At 38.1% G+C, this 27,778-nt stretch overlaps 1 protein-coding gene and 1 pseudogene across 2 annotated transcripts in view; one reads left to right on the forward strand and one right to left on the reverse strand.

Annotated features, from left to right (window-relative positions):
* The window catches only part of Ptger3 (prostaglandin E receptor 3), a 276,814-nt gene that overhangs the window by 38,263 nt on the left and 210,773 nt on the right, over positions 1-27,778 (reverse strand). The window lies entirely within an intron of this gene.
* LOC114103732 (ethanolamine kinase 1 pseudogene) lies at positions 16,287-16,862 on the forward strand (annotated as a pseudogene).

Here is a 27,778-nt window from a genome sequence, read left to right on the forward strand (position 1 = left end):
GCCTCTTTCATCCCGTATGTTAGTGATTTGAGTTCTCTCTCTTCTTCTCTTCGCTAGCATGGCTAAGGGTCTGTCGATTTTGTTTATTTTTTCAAAGAACCAACTTTTAGTTTTGTCAATTTTTTCAATTGTTTCTTTTGTTTCGATTTCATTGATTTCAGCTCTGATTTTAATTATTTCTTGCCTTCTACTTCTTTTGCTGTTGTTTTGCTCTTCTTTTTCTAGGATTTTGAGATGAAGTATGAGATCATTTATTTGTTGGTTTTTTCTTTTTTTAAGGAATGAACTCCAAGCAATGAATTTTCCTCTTAGAACTGCTTTCAATGTGTCCCATAGATTCCGATATGTTGTGTCTGTGTTTTCATTTATCTCTAAGAATTTTTTAATTTCCTCCTTGATGTCTTCTATAACCCATTGATCATTCAGTAACCTATTGTTCATTCTCCAAGTGATATATTCTTTTTCCTTCCTTCTTTTATCGTTGATTTTCAGTTCCATTCCATTATGATCAGATAGGATGCATGGTATTATCTCTACTCCTTTGTATTGTCTAAGAGTTTCCCTGTGACATAATATATGATCTATTTTTGAGAAGGATCCATGTGCTGCTGAGAAAAAAGTGTAACTGTTTGATGTTGGGTGGTATATTCTATATATGTCAATTAAGTCTAGGTTATTAATTGTGTTATTGAGTTCTATAGTTTCCTTATTCAACTTTTGTTTGGAAGATCTGTCCAGTGGTGAGAGAGGTGTGTTGAAGTCTCCCATGATTATTGTATGGTGGTCTATTAGACTCTTGAACTTGAGAAGAGTTTGTTTGATGAACATAGCTGCACCATTGTTTGGGGCATATATATTTATGATTGTTATGTCTTGTTGGTGTATGGTTCCCTTGAGCAGTATGTAGTGTCCCTCTTTATCCCTTTTGATTAACTTTGGCTTAAAATCTATTTTATTTGATATGAGTATGGATACTCCTGCTTGTTTCCGAAGTCCATATGAGTGATATGATTTTTCCCAACCTTTCACCTTCAGCCTATGTATGTCTTTTCCTATCAAATGCGTCTCCTGTAGGCAGCATATTGTTGGGTCTTGTTTTGTGATCCATTCTACTAGCCTGTGTCTCTTAATTGGTGAGTTTAAGCCATTAACATTTAGGGTTATTATTGAGATATGGGTTGTTCTTCCAGCCATATTTGTTTATTTATGTTACTAAACATGGTTTGTTTTCCACTTTGATTATTTTCCCCCCTTTAGTGTCCTACCTCCCACTGTTGGTTTTCATTGTTATATTCCATTTCCTCTTCCTGTAATGTTTTGCCAAGGATGTTTTGAAGAGATGGTTTTCTAGCTGCAAATTCTTTTAACTTTTGTTTATCGTGGAAGGTTTTAATTTCATCTTCCATCCTGAAGCTTAATTTCGCTGGAAACACAATTCTTGGTTGGAACCCATTTTCTTTCAGTGTTTGAAATATGTTATTCCAGGATCTTCTAGCTTTCAGAGTCTGTGTTGAAAGATCAGCTGTTATCCTGATTGGCTTACCCCTAAATGTGATCTGCTTCCTTTCTCTTGTAGCTTTTAAAATTCTCTCCTTGTTCTGTATGTTGGGCATCTTCATTATAATGTGTCTAGGTGTGGGTCTCTTATGATTTTGCACATTCGGCGTCCTGTAGGCTTCTAGGATTTGGGGTTCTGTCTCATTCTTCAAATCTGGGAAGTTTTCTCGAATTATTTCATTGAATAGATTGCTCATTCCTTTGGTTTGAAACTCTGTTCCTTCCTGTATCCCAATGACTCTTAAATTTGGTCTCTTGATGTTATCCCATATTTCTTGGATGTTCTGCTCATGGTTTCTTAACAGTCTTGCTGAGCTGTCTATGTTCTTTTCAAGTTGATATACTTTATCTTCATTGTCTGATGTTCTGTCTTCTAAGTGTTCTACTCTGCTGGTAGTATTCTCAATTGAGTTTTTAAGTTGGCTTATTGCTTCCTGCATTTCTAGGATTTCTGTTTGTTTGTTTTTTATAACCTCTATTTCCCTGTATAGTTGATCTTTTGCTTCTTGGATTTGTTTATGTAATTCATTGTTGAAGTGATCTTTCATTGTCTGATTTTGCTGTCTGATGTCTTCCTTGAGACTCCAGATCATCTGAAGCATGTATATCCTGAATTCTTTATCTGACATTCCATCAGCTGCAGCTATTACCTCTTCTAAAGTTGAGTTGACCTGCAATGCTTGTGGTCCTTTCTTTCCTTGTCTCTTCATACTGTTCACGTTCCTTTCTTCTTGGTGAAACTGTTGTGCTATTGAATTTTCCCCCTATATATTTATATTGGTCTTGTATAGTTGCAAAGTCTCCCTCGCAGGCACGGGCAGCGGCTCTGCCCCTCCGCCAATTGGGGCAATGTGCCTACCACGCCGGCAGGCCGCTGGGCCTGCTCTGCCAGTCGGTAGCAGGTCCGCCGTCCTTGCAGGCGCGGGCGGCGGCTCTGTCCCTCTGCGGGCCGCTAGGCTTGTTCTGTCGGTGGTCGCAGTTCTGCCTACTTTGCAGGCGCAGGCAGCGGCACTGCCCCTCTGCAGGCCTCTGGGGCTGTACTGCCAGTGGGTCGCAGGTCCGCCTACTTTGCAGGCGTGGGGGGGGGGCGGCTCTACCCTTCCTCAGGCCACTGGGCCTGTTCTGTCTCTCGGTTGCAGGTCTGACCTGTTCTGATGGTGGTCTCAGTTCCGACTACCTTGCAGGCGCGGGGGGGAGGGGGCGGCTCTGCCTCCCAGCAGGCCGCTGCTCCTCTTCTGCCGGTGGGTCGCAGGCCCGCCTACCTTGCAGGAGTGATTGGAAGCTCTGTCCCGCCGCGGGCCACTGGGCCTTTTCTGTCGGTGGTCACCCTTCCCCTACCTGGCAGGCGAGGGGGGTGGGGGGCGGCTCTGCCCCTCAGCAGGCCGCTGGGCCTGCTCTGTCTTTGGTCCCAGTTCCCTCTACTATGCCGGCACAGGGGGAGGGGGCGGCTCAGCCTCTCAGCAGGCGACTGCTCCTCTTCTGCCGGTGGGTCGCAGGCCCGCCTACCTTGCAGGAGTGATTGGAAGCTCTGTCCCGACGCGGGCCACTGGGCCTTTTCTGTCGGTGGTCACCCTTCCCCTACCTGGCAGGCGAGGGGGGTGGGGGGCGGCTCTGCCCCTCAGCAGGCCGCTGGGCCTGCTCTGTCTTTGGTCCCAGTTCCCTCTACTATGCCGGCACAGGGGGAGGGGGCGGCTCAGCCTCTCAGCAGGCGACTGCTCCTCTTCTGCCGGTGGGTCGCAGGCCCGCCTACCTTGCAGGAGTGATTGGAAGCTCTGTCCCGCCCTGGGCCACTGGGCCTTTTCTGTCGGTGGTCACCCTTCCCCTACCTGGCAGGCGAGGGGGGTGGGGGGCGGCTCTGCCCCTCAGCAGGCCGCTGGGCCTGCTCTGTCTTTGGTCCCAGTTCCCTCTACTATGCCGGCGCAGGGGGAGGGGGCGGCTCAGCCTCTCAGCAGGCGACTGCTCCTCTTCTGCCGGTGGGTCGCAGGCCCGCCTACCTTGCAGGAGTGATTGGAAGCTCTGTCCCGCCCTGGGCCACTGGGCCTTTTCTGTTGGTGGTCCCCCTTCCCCTACCTGGCAGGCGAGGGGGGTGGGGGGCGGCTCTGCCCCTCAGCAGGCTGCTGGACCTGCTCTGTCTTTGGTCCCAGTTCCCTCTACTATGCCGGCGCAGGGGGAGGGGGCGGCTCAGCCTCTCAGCAGGCGACTGCTCCTCTTCTGCCGGTGGGTCGCAGGCCCGCCTACCTTGCAGGAGTGATTGGAAGCTCTGTCCCGACGCGGGCCACTGGGCCTTTTCTGTCGGTGGTCACCCTTCCCCTACCTGGCAGGCGAGGGGGGTGGGGGGCGGCTCTGCCCCTCAGCAGGCCGCTGGGCCTGCTCTGTCTTTGGTCCCAGTTCCCTCTACTATGCCGGCACAGGGGGAGGGGGCGGCTCGCCGTTGGGATTTTGATTGGCATTGCATTAAACCTATAGAGAACTTTTGGTAATATCGCCATTTTGATGATGTTAGTTCTGCCTATCCATGAACAGGGTATATTTTTCTATCTTCTAAGATCTTCTTCTATTTCTCTCTTTAGGGTTCTGTAGTTTTCATTGTATAAGTCTTTCACCTCTTTTGTTAGGTTGATTCCCAAGTATTTTATTTTTTTTGAAGATATTGTGAATGGAGTGGTTGTCCTCATTTCCATTTCAGAGGAATTGTCGCTGATATACAGGAATGCCTTTGATTTATGCGTGTTGATTTTATATCCTGCCACTTTGCTGAATTCATTTATTAGCTCTAATAGTTTCTTTGTAGACCCTTTTGGGTCTGCTAGGTATAGAATCATATCATCTGCAAATAGTGATAATTTAAGTTCTTCTTTTCCTATTTTTATGCCTTTAATTTCTTTCGTCTGTCTAATTGCTCTGGCCAGTGTCACTTTCAAGAACTATGTTGAACAGAAGTGGAGAGAGAGGGCATCCCTGTCTTGTTCCAGATTTTAGAGGGAATGCTTTCAGTTTTTCTCCATTCAGAATGATGCTAGCCTGAGGCTTAGCATAGATTGCTTTTACAATATTGAGGTATGTTCCTGTTATCCCTAGTTTTTCTAGAGTTTTGAACATAAAGGGATGCTGTACTTTGTCGAATGCTTTTTCCGCGTCTATCGAGATGATCATATGGTTCTTATTTTTAAGTCTATTGATGTGGTGAATAACATTTATTGATTTCCGTATATTGAACCAGCCTTGCATCCCAGGGATGAATCCTACTTGATCATGGTGCACAATTTTCTTGATATGTTTTTGTATCCGATTCGCCAGAATTTTATTGAGGATTTTTGCATCTAGGTTCATTAGAGATATTGGTCTGTAGTTTTCTTTCTTTGAAGTGTCTTTGTCTGGTTTAGGTATCAGGGTGATGTTGGCCTCATAGAATGAATTTGGAAGTTCTCCCTCTTTTTCTATTTCCTGAAGTAGCTTGAAAAGTATTGGTATTAGTTCTTCTTTAAAGGTTTTGTAAAACTCTGCTGTATACCCATCCGGTCCTGGGCTTTTCTTAGTTGGTAGTCTTTTGATGGTTTCTTCTATTTCCTCAATTGATATTGGTCTGTTTAGGTTGTCTATATCCTCCTGACTCAATCTGGGCAGATCATATGACTTAAGAAATTTATCTATGCCTTCACTATCTTCTAATTTATTGGAGTATAAGGATTCAAAATAGTTTTTTATTATCTTCTGTATTTCTAAAGTGTCTGTTGTGATATTGCCTTTTTCATCCCGTATGCTAGTAATTTGAGTTCTCTCTCTTCTTCTCTTCGCTAGCATGGCTAAGGGTCTGTCGATTTTGTTTATTTTTTCAAAGAACCAACTTTTAGTTTTGTCAATTTTTTCAATTGTTTCTTTTGTTTCGATTTCATTAATTTCAGCTCTGATTTTAATTATTTCTTGCCTTCTACGTCTTTTGCTGTTGTTTTGCTCTTCTTTTTCAAGGATTTTGAGATGAAGTATGAGATCATTTATTTGTTGGTTTTTTGTTTTTTTAAGGAATGAACGCCAAGCAATGAATTTTCCTCTTAGAACTGCTTTCAATGTGTCCCATAGATTCCGATATGTTGTGTCTGTGTTTTCATTTATCTCTAAGAATTTTTTAATTTCCTCCTTGATGTCTTCTATAACCCATTGATCATTCAGTAACCTATTGTTCATTTTCCAAGTGATGTATGCTTTTTCCTTCCTTCTTTTATCGTTGATTTTCAGTTTCATTGCATTATGATCAGATAAGATGCATGGTATTATCTCTACTCCTTTATATTGTCTAAGAGTTGCCCTGTGACATAATATATGATCTATTTTTGAGAAGGATCCATGTGCTGCTGAGAAAAAAGTGTAACTGCTTGATGTTGGGTGGTATATTCTATATATGTCAATTAAGTCTAGGTTATTAATTGTGTTATTGAGTTCTATAGTTTCCTTATTCAACTTTTGTTTGGAAGATCTGTCCAGTGGCGAGAGAGGTGTGTTGAAGGCTCCCATGATTATTGTATGGTGGTCTATTAGACTCTTGAACTTGAGAAGAGTTTGTTTGATGAACATAGCTGCACCATTGTTTGGGGCATAAATATTTATGGTTGTTATGTCTTGTTGGTGTATGGTTCCCTTAAGCAGTATGTAGTGTCCCTCTTTATCCCTTTTGATTAACTTTGGCTTGAAATCTATTTTATTTGATATGAGTATGGACACTCCTGCTTGTTTCCGAAGTCCATATGAGTGATATGATTTTTCCCAACCTTTCACCTTCAGCCTATGTATGTCTTTTCCTATCAAATGCATCTCCTGTAGGCAGCATATTGTTGGGTCTTGTTTTGTGATCCATTCTACTAGCCTGTGTCTCTTAATTGGTGAGTTTAAGCCATTAACATTTAGGGTTATTATTGAGATATGGGTTGTTCTTCCAGCCATATTTGTTTATTTATGTTACTAAACATGGTTTGTTTTCCTCTTTGATTATTTCCCCCCCCCTTTACTGTCCTACCTCCCACTGTTGGTTTTCATTGTTATTTTCCATTTCCTCTTCCTGTAATGTTTTACCAAGGATGTTTTGAAGAGATGGTTTTCTAGCTGCGAATTCTTTTAACTGTTGTTTATCGTGGAAGGTTTTAATTTCATCTTCCATCCTGAAGCTTAATTTCGCTGAATACACAATTCTTGGTTGGAACCCATTTTCTTTCAGTGTTTGAAATATGTTATTCCAGGATCTTCTAGCTTTCAGAGTCTGTGTTGAAAGATCAGCTGTTATCCTGATTGGCTTACCCCTAAATGTAATCCGCTTCCTTTCTCTTGTAGCTTTTAAAATTCTCTCCTTATTCTGTATGTTGGGCATCTTCATTATAATGTGTCTAGGTGTGGATCGCTTATGATTTTGAACATTCGGCGTCCTGTAGGCTTCTAGGATTTGGGATTCTGTCTCATTCTTCAAGTCTGGGAAGTTTTCTCGTATTATTTCATTGAATAGACTGCTCATTCCTTTGTTTTGGAGCTCTGTACCTTCCTGTATCCCAATGACTCTTAAGTTTGGTCTCTTAATCTTATCCCATATTTCTTGGATGTTCTGCTCATGGTTTCTTAATAGTCTTGCTGAGCTGTCTATGTTCTTTTCCAGTTGAAATACTTTGTCTTCATTGTGTGATGTTCTATCTTCTAAGTGTTCTACTCTGCTGGTAGTATTCTCCATTGAGTTTTTAAGTTGGTTTATTGCTTCCTGCATTTCTAGGATTTCTCTTTGTTTGTTTTTTATAACCTCTATCTCCCTGTATAGTTGATCCTTTGCTTCCTGGATTTGTTTGCGTAATTCATTGTCGAAGTGATCTTTCATTGTCTGATTTTGCTGTCTAATGTCTTCCTTGATACTCCAGATCATCTGAAGCATGTATATCCTGAATTCTTTATCTGACATTCCATCTGCTGCAGCTGTTGCCTCTTCTAAAGTTGCGTTGACCTGCATTGCTTGTGGTCCTTTCTTTCCTTGTCTGTTCATACTGCTTGCGTATCTTTCCTGCAGGCGCGGGCGGCGGCTCTGCTCTCTCCTTATTCCAATTGGGGTGTCGTGGCTACCACGCCGGCAGGTCACTGGGCCTGTTCTGGGCGCTGGCAGCGGCTCTGCTCTGCCCCTACTCCAATTGGGGTGACGAGTGTACCACGCCGGCAGGCCACAGGGCCTGATCCGCCAGTCGGTTGCAGGTTTGCCTACCCTGCAGGCGCGGGCGGCGGCTCTACTCTGCCCCTACTCCAAATGGGGTGACGTGTCTGTCGTACCGGCAGGCCACTGGGCCTGTCCCGCTGGTCGGTCGCAGATCTGCCCACCTTTCGGGCACGGGTGGCGGCTCTGCTCTGCCCCTACTCCAATTGGGGTGTCGTGACTACCCCGCCTGCAGGTCACTGGGCCTGTTCCTGGCACGGGCGGCGACTCTGCTCTGCCCCTACTCCAATTAGGGTGGTGTGTGTACCACGCCGGCAGGCTCCTGGGCCTGATCCGCCGGTCTGTCGCAGGTCTGCCTACCTTGCAGGCGCGGGCAGCGGATCCTACTTTTGTATTTATGTAGTCAAGTCTAAGGATTAAAACCCATTTCTATTCTCATTTTCTAAGCAATATTTCAACATTTTGATACTCATAAAAGGTAATATTATACATATTTAATTGCATTAATGAATTATGAATGATTATGCTTCAAACCAATACTAAATCATAGACAAAGTTCTCCATGTCATTACTGATGTCAATATGTTTGAGGTAATTACAATTTTACCTTCAGACAATATAATTTTTATTGGTCATGAATAATCTTATCTCATCCCCACAACTTCTTAAGCAAAGCAATACCCATTCAAAGAGCTGAAATTCCCACTTGTAGAAGTCTCTCTTCATGAAGGAAGCAATGGTGTATAGAAGCTTCTTGTTCATTTATAAGTATCTCTGAAAGCAAAGTGCTTTAAGATCTGGAAATGTTCAACACTTCAAGACAGACTATCAGACTATCTCATCAGTGTCTTTTTGCTTCAGGGAAACTGGAAAATGAGAATTATGCAGCTAGTATTTATGGCCTGCGCCATCATAAACACCCACCAAATAACTTGCTGTTGACTAGCAACAGTGCAAAAAGAACAGGACTCAGTGGGTAGAAAAGGGAGATAAAGACCTTTAGCACACCACTCATGGTTCCTCTAGGTCTTTACGCACTTAATTCTCCCCAAACTCTACTCCTATGTCCCAACTGCAGCACTATCTCTCCACCTAATTCCTATTTAACCTTTGTATCTTAGCATAAATGTCACTTCCTTATGCAAGCTTTCTCTGGCTCCTAAGATTAGTATGCTCTCACAGAATACTTAAATTCTCATTTTTTTTGCCCTTATCAATTACCCACCATTTCTTTCTCTAATTAATTTTTAAATATCATCTTCTCCTGGATTGTAATCAATACCAGGATAGGGCTGTGACTGTCTTGTTTACAACTCTTTTCCAGTGCTGAACACACTGTAAGTGCTTTAAAATATTTGTAGACTGATTGCTGCAATGAACATGTATGCAGTAAGCTTGGCAGGGAAGCATTATCCTAGTGAGTTCTTCATGGCAAGAGGAGCATGGAACCTGGGCAGTAGTATAAGTCATACCCAGGGGAGGATATGAGTAGGGATGAAAAGAAAGAATCTTCTCAACATTAGTTTGACTAAACTTTGTTCCTATTGTTTCTTATGGCCCTCACTTTTTCTATTTCCTGCAGCCTCCTCTTTGGGAGTGTTGGTAGAAACAATAACAAGGTCAGGTAAAATCTCACACAGTGATTGCCACATGCCAGGCATGACTCCAAGTATTACACACATACTCACTCCCTTGGTCATGAAAGTGGCTCTCAAGGAGATACTCTTATTATCCCTCTTTGCAACTAAGGAATCTGAAACATTGAAAGATGGATTAAGTCATTTCCTAAATTCACACAAGTAGGATATGGTGGACTTCCTATTGAGACACAGCACACTGACTTCAAGAAAAAATATTGAAAGATTGATAGCAGGCTTTTAAATGCGTTGCTAACATTATGTGGAAAAGATATGTGGAAGACAGCTTTCTACAGCTAACATCTATTTCCAACTTTCTTTTCCCTTGCCTACCTCTTGAGTGACTCTGATGAATAAGGCATAAGCACATGTCGTTTGGAGAGAGTACTTCTAGGAAAGTAGCTGTTTTCTCAAAATATAATAGATACTTGTGGGTGGTGTTATCTTTTTTTCTGTTTCCTGCCTGGAATACAGATATGAAGTCTGGAGCTCTAGTAGATATCTTCTAACCAGGAAGGAAAAGCCAAAGAAGGTGGCAACCAAAGCCTCAATGATACTGAAACACTGAACTAGTGTCCATATCTGACCACATTCATTCTCCTTATTATGTAATAAAGACAAAGAAAGTCCAATTTGTTTGCTCATTCCTGGTAATATTTTCTGTTAGTTGTAACTGAAATCAAGACTAAATAGCACAAGTAACAGAAAACATTACCTAAGTGGGTAAACAAATTTATGTTTATTTGTTTGTAAGTTACTAATCCACCATCTCAATTCAACCCAAGTTCATTCTATACCTACGTGGTTTCAGTGTTCTAGAGAATGGCTCATCCACTGGCGCTGTACATTTTTACTTCTCGAATCAACTGATGACCTTCAGTCACTTGTGACTCTACTTTGGACTGTGTTTTCTCTAGAAACTGCTTCTGTGTAGAATGTTTGAACAAATATTACTTAAAAACTGTATATAATGTTGTGATAGGTTATAAAGCACCACCCTCCTGACATATACACATATACATGCACTAAGATATATGCTGCCATATGGGAAAGATATTCTTAAATAAAACCCTAAACTTAGGGCCACCTAATAAAACTTTAATAGATGTGATAAAATTAAAAGTTGGCACTTTATTTTAAAAGACATGATAAATGTAAATGAAAATTGCAGATCTGAGAGCAGATTACTTGCAATGTACATGCAGTCAATGGTTATCAACCAGAATATATAAAGAACTGCAAAACAATTTTTAAAAAGAAATAATTATATTTACTAAATGATATTACATTTTATTCACCCAGGGCTTCTCTAAATATCTGAATCAGAAGAAAATGATTTTTAGACTTTTAAATCCAGTAAAGCTTTTTCTTAAACATCAGTTAATCTTAGTATCCAATTTTTAGAAAGGTTAAGAATCAATCCTACTGATAGAATACAAAAACTGAGTATCTTTTTATTATGTGAAAATGTGAGAAAAATGTTTATTTTAATTAAAGTGGACATACTTCCTTCCTGTCAGAAGATTTATTTGGGACATAAACATATCTTACATATGTTGTGGCTAACTTAATTGTCCTCATCTTGGTACTGTTAGCCTCCGCCACTGGGTTTAATTATACTGCAAGATGATAGTAATTAAACAGAGCAAAACATCATTACATCATTAATTGGTCTTATAAGGCCTTAAAGACTTTTGTAAAGAGCTCTGTATTTAATAGAAGTTGTCATACTGTGATCGGGGTTCCAAGAATTTTTTTCTGATCACTCACTGAGGTGTCACATACACAGTAGACAATTACTTGGAATTTGAACTCAAAAGTCACTGATGCACTTTGTTTGGGGTGGACAAAGGCCTTCTGTTTACTGAGGTAGATGATCACCATTTCTTAACATTCTTGTTAAATTTGTTCTGTTCTCATTGGGGGTACTGAAAGCCCTAAGGCAACACCAGCAAATTCATTTTGATGGAGATGTCTGTGATTATGCATTTAAGCAACATAAATCTGAGTTGTGTCTTGCAATGAATCTCGATATTAGGAGAGCAGTACATTTTGTCCATCTTTCCATGATACCATGAACAGTGGCAGGAGGGTCGTAACACACTGATTGAAAGGCCCCCTGGAGTGTAACCTTGACCACAATCCATCATTCGTTCACTTGTTAGAAAGCACACCCCTTTCAGCCAGGCCACCTTGAACTGTGACTCTATTTTCGCACTGAGTTTTTTTCCTCCCTCCATGTTATGGTCATACTTCAAGCCATTTTACTATCAGATTACGCTCTTTTTTCAGAGAACATAGAACCAACATGTGGCAATCCCTACTTCATCCTAGGAACTAGTTTTCTTACCTCATGTCATTAAATCTCATGAGCAACCTTGTAAGTAGCCTCTATTATCACCATTCTATAGATAAACAAACTGAGACCTAAATAGATAAATCTTTTGCTTAAAACAGAAGCCAGCTAGAAAGTTACAGACCTGACATTTAAATATAGTTCTTTCTGATTCCAAAGCTATTGACCAATTTTACCTGTTTTCTTGACTCTCAAGTATTTTTTGTTGTTGTTTGCCGCAGTCTGGCTGGGCACAAATCTCGAGCCACTTGAAGATTCAAGCAGGAACGAACTTTATTTTTAGAACTCACACTGCCCATGAGAACTCTCCAGGAACTCCCCAAGAGCTCCACTGGAACTTCAGGAACATCGCGAGCACTCAACCGGAACTCAACCAACCCTCCCTCCGGAACTCTCTAGGAACTCCTCGAGAGCCCAACGGGAACTCAACCAACCCACGAGAACTGTCTAGGAACTCCGCGAGAGCTCAAAAATAGCGGGCACCTGAGGCAGCAGGAACCGCTCCTTCTGGCAAAATGCCAGGCACCATCTTGATCCAGCCAGGGCTCTCAACAGTTGTTCTTAAAATTAAATGATCACACTCTATCTAATATGTGCATATTGAAGTTATTTGTGACATGGAGACAGGGCTGTTGTATCCAACAAGGATAACTTTACACGTCTGTGAGATTCTTCAGGATTTATGAAGATGGAATTTTAACATGCATCTTCCATCATTATTCTGGAAGTTGGGTAGGGTAGATATTCTTAGAGACTATAAATGTAAGAACTGGCCCAGGTGGAAGGAAATTGGGAGCAAAGTAGAAGAGAATGCCTTGTAGGATTCACAAGATTATGTGAAGTCAAAACAAATTATAGCCAACTTTTTGAAGTGGTGGTCTTTTTTTATTCACTGAAATTTAGTGCAAGTTTACTTAAATTTGTCAATTTTATCTTAGCTTTATTGTAATTTTTAGAGGAAAAAAATTATAATTGTATTTAAAGAGAAGCCACCAAATATCTTCTCAGCCTCACTCCACCTCATCTACTTTCTTTGGACAAAGTTTGCCATTAGGATATCCAAAGAATTAAATCCGTAAAGATTATTCTCCAAGTCTTGTGAAAGAAGATGATTTTTTAAAATTTTTTATTTTGAAATAATTTTATATTTGCAGAAGAGTTGCAAATGTATTATAAGGAGTTTTATATAGACTTTATCCAGTATCTTTTAGTGTTAATATTTTATTTAACTATCTCATACATTTATCAAAACTAAGAAGTTAGCATCAATATATTACCATCAACTAAGCTCCAGACTTTTGTTCAGATTTCAACCAGTTTTCCTAGTAATATTATTTTTCAATTTCAGGATTATTTGGGACATCACTTACACTTAGTCATCCTGTCTCTTCAGTCAAAAGAAACAGTTTTTAATGTTGAGTGGAAATAATCATAAAGATGTATAGGACTCAGACAAGGTTTTCATAGTCAGAAGATGAAGCTTATTGTGAAAGAAGTATGAAAGTTGTCAGAGTCAAGATGTGTTGGTATACCCTAACAAAACAAAAGAACAAAAAGTAAGTAAATTCAGGAAGTTATGAAGAAGGGATTCTTATGCATGACTGCCTAATGGTAACTGTCACAAAAATTCTACCAGCATCACAAGCTTACACAGAGCCATCACAGTTGTGTACAAAAAATATTTTAAGTACACTTTATGATGTTTGCCCAATGGCAAAATTTCCCAATAGTGCGTATTTCTCAGAAAGTATCCTGATTTTTGATAGACATGTGACTGTGCATACATAAATTTATTCTTAAATACATGTGTACATATATACATTTACACATACATATACATAAATGCCTATATACATATGTATACACACATATATACATGTGTATATATACACACATACATATATACATATATATATATATATATATATATATATATATATATATATATATTCTAGTCTTTATGTCATATATCAGTAAGAATAAATTGTGATAGATTATATAGATTGTGGGTAGATTGTTTTATGTTAACAAACTCAAAATCCCAGTGCCTTAACCCAATAAAAACTAATTTCCTGCTCAAATTTTATACCAGTTTTGGTTGGCATGGAACTCAGTTCCACACAGTCACTCAGGAATCCAGGCCTCCCTAGGAGCTCTATAATGTGATGTCTGCACCACCTAGAACCTAAAGCCTGCCAATTACCACAGCATGGGAAAAGATCCTAGATGACTGAACATGTGATATCCCCAGTTCAGTCATCTAGGATCTTTTCAGATCCTAGCTTCAGTAACACAAACTTTCGTGTATGGTTTACTGGCTGAACTGTTCACAATGTTTTGCTCAGTTTCAAGGAAACCAATAATCAATCATATCTTCCAGTTGTACTGAAGTAGATAAGATATTGGTAAAAAAAAAATTACGTAAAATTTCTATCACATGGATAAAACTATGTACTTGAAAAACAAACTAAGCCATTTCTATTGTGCATAAGTTAGAGTAAGTAATACTAGTGGATATAACAAACATCTCCTAAATTCCAATAACTTAACATAATACATGTTTATTGATTGCTCATTTGATGTAATTGGTAAGAAGTCCTTACTCCAGACAGTCAGATTACTCCTTGTGACATAATAAGACTAAAAAAGGACAACAATAATGAAGGAGTAGCATTTTACCTCTAAGTCAAGAGTAAAATGGATAACATGGTCAATGCAACTACTTTGTCTTAGAGGTTTGATCCCTTAGCAATTCAGGTGGCAGCAATCAGAAGGAAATGGCTCAGCATTAATATTTTCAGTGCTCTGAAGTACTGATAAACTGCCTTTTTTCTTTTCATTTCTTTTTTAGGGTAGAACATAGTATCCTGTTACATAAACAGTTTTTGGAAGAGTAATTTAGTCATTCTGGCTTATCTAAGTTTTTGCAAGACCTGTCATAAAAAAAATCGTAAAAAGGGTAACTTAGAGGAGTTTTGTAAGAAAAAAAATGTATCCCCTCAGCTTCCCTTCTTCCTCATCTTCTATCTCTCTTGCCTTATACTTTTAAATCTTTCAGCTAGTCCAGCACATTTGCTTCTGCTGTAGCCAAGGACACTGGTATTTCTTTTGTCCTTGACTCACACGGTCAGATTCCTCAGTATCAACGGCTCCATGTTTGGGGCTATTTGTTCTCCCTTTTCTAAAATAAATAAAACTTAGCCTTGTTGAGTAATTTTAAACTTTATAAATAACATGCAGTTTCAAGATAAACCCAGATCCACACAACTGTAAGCAGGGTTTACTTGAAATTATGTGAGAACCATTTAAATATTTCACAGAACCCAGGAAAAATATGTACAAATCTCTTTCAGAACAATTTATCCTCAAAGTGAGAAGTTGGTTGGAGAGTCCTGGACTCGTGTGAGGAATTCTTCATTTTTGTTCTGGTAAGTCATCAATTACCTTTCTGACTGAGCAAAAATTCTCTACTAGGATATTCTCAGCCATTTTAGCTCCAATGAGCTATGATTTATTGATTAGACTGACATAATGCAATAGCAACCTTTGTTGTGGCTTTAATGGCTTCTAGGTTTTCACTGCACAACCAGAATCATGCATCTGAAGTAGATAACCAGTAATCTAAATCAGTATTTTTATTGCCTCTCCAGTTGTTTGAATCTAATTGCTGTGCCAATGTTCAATGTCTGAAATCATTTGATGGCAGGACTTTGGGTTTCCCCTGTGTGGGTACTATATATTCACCTCCCCATAGTTAATTGCAAGGTAAAAGGCAGAATAATTGACTGCTAGGCCCAGGGGCACACACCTGTAATCTCAGCAACTTGGGAGGCTGACATAGGAGGATCGAAAGTTGGAGGTGAGCCTCAGCAATTCTGTGAAGCCCTCAGGAACTTAGTGAGACCCTGTCTTAAAATTAAAAAATAAAAAGGGCTGGGGATATAGCTTAGTGTTTAAACATGCATAGGTTAAATCTCTAATACCAAAAAAAAAAAAAAAAAAAAAAGGCAGGATAACCGAACAGGGACACACCTTGGAGACACCATTTTATAGCTTTTTTTATACAAATAATCTGTGTCTTGACAGAAGAAAAATGTCCCAGAAACAGAGTTTTCTAATTGAAGTAAAAAGGGCATTATAATTCATATGAGAACAAACAAAGGCAATAATGACAACATAGAATAATATCTACCCATAAATTGTGGAAAAAGTGAAATATTTGGCAAGTTCAAAATCACACAATCTGATATCCTGATATATAAAATTAACCTGGTATGACAGATGCATCTTAATTGTGAAGGTGGTTTCTTCTCTTTTTATGGTACATTTTCCAGTATCAATTAATTATAGATTAATACTATTAATTATAGAGTATATTATTCAGCTTCTCTGAGCCAGTTGACATCCTTTGTAAAACTATCGGAATTAGATTAGTTGCTCTCAGATTTTTTTTTTTTTAAGAGAGAGAGAGAGAGAGAATTTTTTGATATTTACTTTTTAGTTTTTGGCGGACACAACATCTTTGTTTGTATGTGGTGCTGAGGATTGAACCCGGGCCGCACGCATGCCAGGCAAGCAGCTACTGCTTGAGCCACATCCCCAACCCTGCTCTCAGATTCTTAAGGAAGAGATGACTTGGATAAAGGACATTCTTTCCAACCTGGGCTGTCCTGTTGTGCTTTGCCATAATGACTTATTGTGTAAGAATGACTTATTGTGTAAGAATATAATCTACAATGAAAAACAGGGTGATATACAGTTCATAGATTATGAATATTCTGGATACAGCTATCTGGCATATGACATTGGAAAGCATTTCAATGAATTCACAGGTATAAGTGATATAGACTATAGTCTCTATCCAGATAGAGAACTACAGGGCCAGTGGCTGTGTTCATACCTTGAAATCTAAAGGGAATATAAACAATTTGGGACTGAAGTTACTGAAAAGGAGATAGAAATACTCTCCATTCAAGTCAATCAGTTTGCATTGGCTTCTCATTTCTTTTGGGGTTTATGGGCTTTGATTCAAGCCAAATATTTTACTATTGTGTTTGATTTTCTTGAATATGCAAATGTTCATTTTAACAAGTACTTTAAAATGAAGCCTGAGGTTACTGCATTAAAAGTGCCTGAGTAAAGAGACTTAATTATTTTCAAGTAGCTGAGAAATGCTTGTGAATTATTTTCTTAAAAAAATTCCAAAAAGCCAATATTTGTTAAAATTCTGTTACTTAATTTGGTTATCTTGCTTTACAAAGTATGCCTCAAAACAACCAATCTATTTTTTAAATAGACTGAGAAATGTCATGAAGTATTCTTACCGCTATCAGTATGTGATGAATTAGAAATTTGTTCAATCTGCAAAAAGGTATAAAGATGGAGTTTAAGCCTTTCTGTGTTAATTTAATCTGTTATATGTGAATTATTTATTATAAATTTAACATGACCTGTGACTTCTTTCATCTGAATCATCTGTTGAGTGTACGCAATAAAAATATTCCAGAGAAATTTAAGTTTTATGTTAATAAGATTAATTTTAGAAAATCATCTGGTTGCTCATTGTAACTTTTTAATCTTGATTTACTCTAAGTAAAATGAATTGTTTACTCTTGAAATATCAGTCACTGATTGGTAGACTGTGCAGAGCTGCTAGCTGTTTCAGAGAGAGCCAGATAGAATTGAATGTAACCCAGAATAAAGGCTGTCAAATTTAGTCCTGGAAGAAGTATGTGTTGGATCTTAGGAACAAGTTAAGATACGTAAACTGTTGCCCACATTCTGGGTAGATTTGTGGTGTTGTGATGTTCCTACTTCCTGTACGGGTTTGGGGGATCATGGTGCAGACTAACAATAGGGTTCAAAATTACTTCTCTTTACATTGACCATTTAGGGGATTCTAAAGAAGAGTAAAAATCTCAACAGCACTCTAAAATCTCCCTCTAAAATTTGTCTTGTGGCTTGCAGATATCAGTTGCCTTTTTATGTTAAGCTATGGGACTTGAATGCCTTACTTAATCCCTCAGCTGGTAGTAAGCTCATTTTGTATTTATAAAAATGGTTGTTTGAAGTGGTTTCATATATGTTCAATATTAGTCAATAAACCATAGTGGCCTCAATGCTTTTAACAAGCTAATTTCCACCCCTCCCTTTTTTCCCCCCTTAAATACTTGTATGATCTGACCTAACCAGTGATATTTGATTTTTTTTCCCTCTCCTAATCCCATGTTACCAACATTTTTCTGGAAATCAAAGAGATGTGGTAGCAAATCATACTGTTGATGTGATCGTATGAGATCAATATGAGCACAAAACTCATCAACTAGTTCTGCATGGAATGTGTATAAAGCAGTGTAAATAAAAAAATTGTAAATAAGTGTGAATTGTATCTTACATATGAGATTGTGTAGTGTTTTGTATTCTCTTCCCTTTTGTATACATTTTTCTGACAGGAAATGAATCTAGTTCATTGCTTTTAGATTGAAAATAGCCAACAGCTATGGATGTAAAGTGAGGTAATAGGAACTGGAAATAGTGTTTTATCAGCTTTGGTTAATGACAGTAATTATTTATTTACCCTCTCAGTGCCTGATAAGGCTTTTACCCATTTTTTAGTTGACCATCAATTTTTGTAAGATTAGCTTCCTGGAAACAGTGAATTTATATGCTGTTATATTATTAGAGTTTCATTCTTTGAGTCACAATTCTAAACTAAAGGAAACTGAAAATATAGTTTAATGATTACACAGTGAAGTATTACCTTTTCCTGTTTGCAGAAATATTTTTGTTAATATTTTCTACAAAAAACTTTGAAATTTAATGTTACTCTGAATCCCATAAATAAAGAGATGGCAAATAACTGCTCTTCGTTCAACTTAAATGTTTCTCAGGTAACTTCTCTAAAGTTGTTCATTGTAGAATTATAAAAGAAAAGACAGGTAACCTTTTAATGACAACTATATCCATTTCCTTTTTGCTAAAAATATTTACTTTAACTTCATAAGTATGTTAACTAAAGATTCCAGACTTAAAAAAAAGTTTCCCCAACACTCTCAATTAAAAGTTTAAAACTCCACTTTTAAAATTATTCAAATGTTTCTTTTTTACATTATACAAAGGACTTCTCTACCATTTGTGAGTTCATTACTTCATAATATAATTGAAAATACTATCAATTTGGTTTTCTGCTTTAAATTGTTTTTTAAGCATTTTATATTGTATTTCAAAGTAATAAAGCCTTCAGCTTTTAATAATCAGTCATTCAGTTGATAGACAAAATAAACATGCTTTATGCTAGGAGAGTTTTGTTACTGGCATCAATTTGTTACTAGTTTACACAGAAGAAAATGCTAGTAATTATTATGCAGAGAAGGAAAAAGAATTAAAGTACTCGGTAAAGTAGCTTTGCTTTTTCTTTGATCCATTAGATTTCAGAATGCCCTTTTACTGGGAAATTTAGTTACATATTAAGGCACTCTCTTTTATTTTCACTTTTTTTTAAAAAAACAAAAACAAGTTATATGTTATATTGAACTGCCTTTTTTTCCTATTACATATCACTTGTGTGATTACAGTGTTAACTCTTGGGTTTTATGTCTTAAACAGCACGTGTATCAATTATTTTAAATGAGTTTTTCCTCAACTTTGTAACTCAATCTGTAAAAGTGTTACTGTAAAAGAAAACACTTCATTCACGTTGCTTTGTATACTTGAAATCTGAAATTAATAAGATGTATTACTTAATGAGTTAGTTTTCTTAACAGAGTTTTTAGACTGAAGTTTTTTTTTTTATTTCCAGATCAAAATTTGATATCAAAAGAAAATCTGAACTATTTGAATGGGGAAAAAATGATGATGCTTATAAGCACTATAAATTCCTTTTGTGTTCGAGCCATCATCCAAAACTCAAGTTGTTAGTAGACTTCTCTCCTGAAATTTTCTTTTTCTTTTCTGTACTTCCTGCACTTAGTGTACTACTTACATTATAAACCAGCAGGGATAAGATATTATTATATCTGTATTCATTATGAATCCTATAACTTTCCTTGTTATGAAAACTTCGCTCTTTAAAAATACTCATTTTTTTTTGTTAATATCTTACCCACTAATGGTATTTTGGATACCATTAATCCTTTTAATGAAACACAAGGTGTTTATGAAATTTGAAATCATTACATATTATATTTCAACTAGTTAGTGAAGAGTAAGAAAAAAAACCCTAGCTTATTGGAATTGTAAACTTTCCGTTAGTTAAGTTTCAAAACTTTTAATAAGAAATTTCAGAGATAGATTGAAACCCAGCGGTATTCATGTAAACTAGCTCCTGTGACCTGGAAAAGGCCTCCTAAAAAGCAGTGGAGGAGATGAGAGTGTTTACTTAACATGGTTTTAGTTGTGGTGTACTCCTACTTAAATATAGGTAGTGACATACGGGAATTTTTTATTGTTCAATAATCTGAAATAGATTTCTGTGTTTAACTGTACTGAAATAACTATAAGTTAATAGAATATTCAAAGAAAACTTTTTGACTCTATTGTATTTAGGAGTCTTTGTATGGTTAGGTCAAGTTTCCATGATAGAAAGTATTTGAATTTTAAAACATACTATTATTCTAAGGGAGAAGATGTGGTTATCCCATGTGCAAGAAAGAAAAAAAAATGAAATGAGTAATTGTCGTTGCATTAGCTGTTTGTTCAATTGGGAAATTGTGTCATAAAGCTTAAATTTGTGTGTTATCAAATGTGATCTACAGTAGTATAATGCTGTTTTGTATATACTGTAAGTGCTACAAATAATCTTAGTGCTGAAAATGGATTGATATCTCTCAATTGAATGTAACTTTTTATGCAGGTGTTTTGATATGCCTCAGAAAATATCTGAGTGTCTGAAAACTTATTAATCTGTTTGGTAATAGAGACACTTCTTGGGTTTTTTTGGTTGCATAATTTATGTTTAAAATTTAATTTTTACATTTTTACTGTTGTTAATTTAAGTAAAATTTCTTCTGTGGATAAAATAGCATTGCTGGTGAAGAAAATTAAAAACTGTCTCATTCATGTAATTGCTTAAGTAAAAATACATTTTTGCTATATGTTCAATATTTCTTAATGGAGAAGTTTATTTTTCTGTTTAAATATAAGTAATGTATAGCCTTTATTTCTGTCTTCATAAGGCTTTTTGCCGCCATTGATTAAAGGAAGGAATGTATCTTTTTGAAGAGATTTGTATTCTGTAAATAAAAATTGGTTGAAACAATAAAGCTGGGTTCTAACTACACACACACACACACACACACATACAAATGTTACTTTCAATACAGACCATCCAATACATTTCTCATTCTCTGACACCTGTCATCAGAGTCTTGGGAGCTGACAACTGTCGCCTTTTGTCACTTCCGCTTGATATATGATCTCTATACAGGGCCAGTGCTTTTGGTTCACACGTGCTTTCCACAGCATACTTTGGGGCTTATGATCTTATATTGTGATTTGCCCTTTTTGATTTCTATTTGTCTGCGTGTGATATTTACAGCCAAATAATCTTCAAAGGTAGACTCTGTGTCAACTTTCTTACTCCATGATTGTGTTCCCAGCTTCAGTCTTCTCTAAATTAGGATGAGTCCTGAATAAGTTTTGTTTTGCCACTTGACAGCTCAAACTCTATAATGAAATGTTTGGGTTTTGAGGATTTAAGGCTGTTTCACACATTAAATCATATTTTGAGCACATAAATGATCTCCAGAATGCTTGATTTGGTCCTCTCTCTTCACACTGTTTCAGAAAATTGTTATTTCCTTGATCATGTGTGTTCAAATATGGGAATGATTGTATTCATGTAGAGCTAGAACATAAACAGGTGCCATGCTTGCCTGGGGCATCATTCTGAGTTGAACCTATTGAAATTCTTAACTGTGTTAATATCCAGAGAAAGGACAAGGGCAAATTTAATTTATAAAGGCATAGAAGTAAGACAAGCATCACATAAAAACATTGCATGATGCCTGGTTCCAGGGATACATGAAACTTTAAGTCCATATGACTGAGCACAGAAATTGTATGGCATCAGATTAAGTTTAAAGCACCCATTACAGACAGATATCTGAGGAACAACTATCATTTTATCTACTGGAAGTGGAGGAAAATAAATGTCAGGTAACATGAGAACATTATCTGAATTTCAGCTCCTTTGACAGAAAGAAATATTCACTATTACTGTGAACTCCTTTCTTTGTTTTTTTTTTTTTTTTTTTTTTTTTTTTTTTTTTTTTAATTTTTTATTGTGGGTTGTTCAAAACATTACAAATTTCTTGACATATCATATTCCACACTTTGATTCAAGTGGGTTATGAACTCCCACCTTCACCCCATACACAGATTGCAGAATCACATCAGTTACACATCCATTGATTTACAAATTGCCATACTAGTGTCTGTTGTGCTCCACTGCCTTTCCCATCCTCCACCCTCCCCCCTCCCCACCTCTCCCCTCCCCTCCCCTCCTCTCTCTCTACCTCCTCCACTGTATAACCCTGAGGGTCTCCTTCCATTACCATGCAATTTCCCTTCTCTCTCCCTTTCCCTCCCACCTCTCATCCCTGTTAAATGTTAATCTTCTTCTCCTGTTCTTCGTCCCTACACTGTTCTTAGTTACTCTCCTTATATCAAAGAAGACATTTGGCATTTGTTTTTTAGGGATTGGCTAGCTTCACTTAGCATAATCTGCTCTAATGCCATCCATTTCCCTGTAAATTCTATGATTTTGTCATTTTTTAATGCAGAGTAATACTCCATTGTGTATAAATGCCACATTTTTTTTATCCATTCGTCTATTGAAGGGCATCTAGGTTGGTTCCACAGTCTTGCTATTGTGAACTGTGCTGCTATGAACATCGATGTAGCAGTGTCCCTGTAGCATGCTCTTTTTAGGTCTTTAGGGAATAGACCAAGAAGGGGAATAGCTGGGTCAAATGGTGGCTCCATTCCCAGCTTTCCAAGAAATCTCCATACTGCTTTCCAAATTGGCTGCACCAATCTGCAGTCCCACCAGCAATGTACAAGTGTACCCTTTTCCCCACATCCTCGCCAGCACTTGTTGTTGTTTGACTTCCTAATGGCTGACAATCTTACTGGAGTGAGATGGTATCTTAGGGTGGTTTTGATTTGCATTTCTCTGACAGCTAGAGATGTTGAGCATTTTTTCATGTACTTGTTGATTGACTGTATGTCCTCTTCTGAGAAGTGTCTGTTCAGGTCCTTGGCCCATTTGTTGATTGGGTTGTTTGTTTTCTTATTGTCTAATTTTTTGAGTTCTTTGTATACTCTGGATATTAGGGCTCTATCTGAAGTGTGAGGAGTAAAGATTTGTTCCCAGGGTGTAGGCTCCCTATTTACCTCTCTTATTGTTTCTTTTGCTGAGAAAAAACTTTTTAGTTTGAGTAAGTCCCATTTGTTGATTCTAGTTATTAACTTTTGTGCTATGGGTGTCCTATTGAGGAATTTGGAGCCCGACCCCACCGACTGTAGATCGTAGCCAACTTTTTCTTCTATCAGACGGCGCGTCTCTGATTTGATATCAAGCTCCTTGATCCATTTTGAATTCACTTTTGTGCATGGCGAGAGAAAGGGATTCAGTTTCATTTTGTTGCATATGGATTTCCAGTTTTCCCAGCACCATTTGTTGAAGATGCTATCCTTCCTCCATTGCATGCTTTTAGCCCCTTTATCAAATATAAGATAGTTGTAGTTTTGTGGATTGGTTTCTGTGTCCTCTATTCTGTACCATTGGTCCACCCGCCTGTTTTGGTACCAGTACCATGCTGTTTTTGTTACTATTGCTCTGTAGTATAGTTTGAAGTCTGGTATCGCTATACCGCCTGATTCACACTTCCTGCTTAGCATTGTTTTTGCTATTCTGGGTCTTTTATTTTTCCATATGAATTTCATGATTGCTTTCTCTATTTCTACAAGAAATGCCGATGGGATTTTGATTGGCATTGCATTAAACCTATAGAGAACTTTTGGTAATATCGCCATTTTGATGATGTTAGTTCTGCCTATCCATGAACAGGGTATATTTTTCCATCTTCTAAGATCTTCTTCTATTTCTCTCTTTAGGGTTCTGTAGTTTTCATTGTATAAGTCTTTCACCTCTTTTGTTAGGTTGATTCCCAAGTATTTTATTTTTTTTGAAGATATTTTGAATGGAGTGGTTGTCCTCATTTCCAATTCAGAGGATTTGTCGCTGATATACAGGAATGCCTTTGATTTATGTGTGTTGATTTTATATCCTGCCACTTTGCTGAATTCATTTATTAGCTCTAATAGTTTCTTTGTAGAGCCTTTTGGGTCTGCTAGGTATAGAATCATATCATCTGCAAATAGTGATAATTTAAGTTCTTCTTTTCCTATTTTTATGCCTTTAATTTCTTTCGTCTGTCTAATTGCTCTGGCCAGTGTTTCGAGAACTATGTTGAACAGAAGTGGAGAGAGAGGGCATCCCTGTCTAGTTCCAGATTTTAGAGGGAATGCCTTCAGTTTTTCTCCATTCAGAATGATGCTAGCCTGAGGCTTAGCATAGATTGCTTTTACAATATTGAGGTATGTTCCTGTTATCCCTAGTTTTTCTAGAGTTTTGAACATAAAGGGATGCTGTACTTTGTCAAATGCTTTTTCCGCATCTATCGAGATGATCATATGGTTCTTATTTTTAAGTCTATTGATGTGGTGAATAACATTTATTGATTTCCGTATATTGAACCAGCCTTGCATCCCAGGGATGAATCCTACTTGATCATGGTGTACAATTTTTTTGATATGTTTTTGTATCCGATTCGCCAGAATTTTATTGAGGATTTTTGCATCTAGGTTCATTAGAGATATTGGTCTGTAGTTTTCTTTCTTTGAAGTGTCTTTGTCTGGTTTAGGTATCAGGGTGATGTTGGCCTCATAGAATGAATTTGGAAGTTCTCCCTCCTTTTCTATTTCCTGAAGTAGCTTGAAAAGTATTGGTATTAGTTCTTCTTTAAAGGTTTTGTAAAATTCTGCTGTATACCCATCTGGACCTGGGCTTTTCTTAGTTGGTAGTCTTTTTATGGTTTCTTCTATTTCCTCAATTGATATTGGTCTGTTTAGGTTTTCTATATCCTCCTGACTCAATCTGGGCAGATCATATGACTTAAGAAATTTATCTATGCCTTCACTATCTTCTAATTTATTGGAGTATAAGGATTCAAAATAGTTTTTGATTATCTTCTGTATTTCTGAAGTGTCTGTTGTGATATTGCCTTTTTCATCCCGTATGCTAGTAATTTGAGTTCTCTCTCTTCTTCTCTTCGCTAGCATCGCTAAGGGTCTGTCGATTTTGTTTATTTTTTCAAAGAACCAACTTTTAGTTTTGTCAATTTTTTCAATTGTTTCTTTTGTTTCGATTTCATTAATTTCAGCTCTGATTTTAATTATTTCTTGCCTTCTACTTCTTTTGCTGTTGTTTTGCTCTTCATTTTCCAGGATTTTGAGATGAAGTATGAGATCATTTATTTGTTGGTTTTTTCTTTTTTTAAGGAATGAACTCCAAGCAATGAATTTTCCTCTTAGAACTGCTTTCAATGTGTCCCATAGATTCCGATATGTTGTGTCTGTGTTTTCATTTATCTCTAAGAATTTTTTGATTTCCTTCTTGATGTCTTCTATAACCCATTGATCGTTCAGTAACCTATTGTTCATTCTCCAAGTGATGTATGCTTTTTCCTTCCTTCTTTTATCGTTGATTTTCAGTTTCATTCCATTATGATCAGATAAGATGCATGGTATTATCTCTACTCCTTTATATTGTCTAAGAGTTGCCCTGTGACATAATATATGATCTATTTTTGAGAAGGATCCATGTGCTGCTGAGAAAAAAGTGTAACTGCTTGATGTTGGGTGGTATATTCTATATATGTCAATTAGGTCTAGGTTATTAATAGTGTTATTGAGTTCTATAGTTTCCTTATTCAACTTTTGTTTGGAAGATCTGTCCAGTGGCGAGAGAGGTGTGTTGAAGTCTCCCATGATTATGGTATGGTGGTCTATTAGACTCTTGAACTTGAGAAGAGTTTGTTTGACGAATATAGCTGCACCATTGTTTGGGGCATAAATATTTATGATTGTTATGTCTTGTTGGTGTATGGTTCCCTTAAGCAGTATGTAGTGTCCCTCTTTATCTCTTTTGATTAACTTTGGCTTGAAATCTATTTTATTTGATATGAGTATGGACACTCCTGCTTGTTTCCGAAGTCCATATGAGTGATATGATTTTTCCCAACCTTTCACCTTCAGCCTATGTATGTCCTTTCCTATCAAATGCGTCTCCTGTAGGCAGCATATTGTTGGGTCTTGTTTTGTGATCCATTCTACTAGCCTGTGTCTCTTAATTGGTGAGTTTAAGCCATTAACATTTAGGGTTATTATTGAGATATGGGTTGTTCTTCCAGCCATATTTGTTTATTTCTGTTACTAAACATGGTTTGTTTTCCTCTTTGATTATCCCCCCCCCTTTACTGTCCTACCTCCCACTGTTGGTTTTCATTGTTATTTTCCATTTCCTCTTCCTGTAATGCTTTGGCGAGGATGTTTTGAAGAGATGGTTTTCTAGCTGCGAATTCTTTAAACTTTTGTTTATCGTGGAAGGTTTTAATTTCATCCTCCATCCTGAAGCTTAATTTCGCTGGATACACAATTCTTGGTTGGAACCCATTTTCTTTCAGTGTTTGAAATATGTTATTCCAGGATCTTCTAGCTTTCAGAGTCTGTGTTGACAGATCAGCTGTTATCCTAATTGGCTTACCCCTAAATGTAATCTGCTTCCTTTCTCTTGTAGCTTTTAAAATTCTCTCCTTATTCTGTATGTTGGGCATCTTCATTATAATGTGTCTAGGTGTGGATCTCTTATGATTTTGCACATTTGGCGTCCTGTAGGCTTCTAGGATTTGGGATTCTGTCTCATTCTTCAAGTCTGGGAAGTTTTCTTGTATTATTTCATTGAATAGACTTCTCATTCCTTTGGTTTGGAGCTCTGTACCTTCCTGTATCCCAATGACTCTTAAATTTGGTCTCTTAATGTTATCCCATATTTCTTGGATGTTCTGCTCATGGTTTCTTAACAGTCTTGCTGAGCTGTCTATGTTCTTTTCCAGTTGAAATACTTTGTCTTCATTGTCTGATGTTCTATCTTCTAAGTGTTCTACTCTGCTGGTAGTATTCTCCATTGAGTTTTTAAGTTGGTTTATTGCTTCCTGCATTTCTAGGATTTCTGTTTGTTTGTTTTTTATAACCTCTATCTCCCTGTATAGTTGATCCTTTGCTTCCTGGATTTGTTTGCGTATTTCGTTGTCGAAGTGATCTTTCATTGTCTGATTTTGCTGTTTAATGTCTTCCTTGATACTCCAGATCATCTGAAGCATGTATATCCTGAATTCTTTATCTGACATTCCATCTGCTGCAGCTGTTACCTCTTCTAAAGTTGCGTTGACCAGCATTGCTTGTGGTCCTTTCTTTCCTTGTCTTTTCATACTGCTTGCGTATCTTTCCTGCAGGTGCGGGCGGCGGCTCTGCTCTCTTCTTATTCCAATTGGGGTGTCGTGGCTACCACGCCGGCAGGTCACTGGGCCTGTTCTGGGAGCTGGCGGCGGCTCTGTTCTGCCCCTACTCCAATTGGGGTGACGAGTGTACCACGCCGGCAGGCCTCTGGGCCTGATCCGCCGGTCGGTTGCAGGTTTGCCTACCCTGCAGGCGCGGGTGGCGGCTCTACTCTGCCCCTACTGCAAATGGGGTGACGTGTCTGTCGTACCGGCAGGCCACTGGGCCTGTCCCGCTGGTCGGTCGCAGATCTGCCCACCTTTTGGGCACGGGTGGAGGCTCTGCTCTGCCCCTACTCCAATTGGGGTGTCGTGACTACCCCGCCTGCAGGACACTGGGCCTGTTCCTGACACGGGCGGCGACTCTGCTCTGCCACTACTCCAATTAGGGTGGTGTTTGTACCACGCCGGCAGGCTCCTGGGCCTGATCCGCAGGTCT

Source organism: Marmota flaviventris, chromosome 10, assembly GCF_047511675.1.
Source record: "Marmota flaviventris isolate mMarFla1 chromosome 10, mMarFla1.hap1, whole genome shotgun sequence".
NCBI lineage: Eukaryota > Metazoa > Chordata > Mammalia > Rodentia > Sciuridae > Marmota > Marmota flaviventris.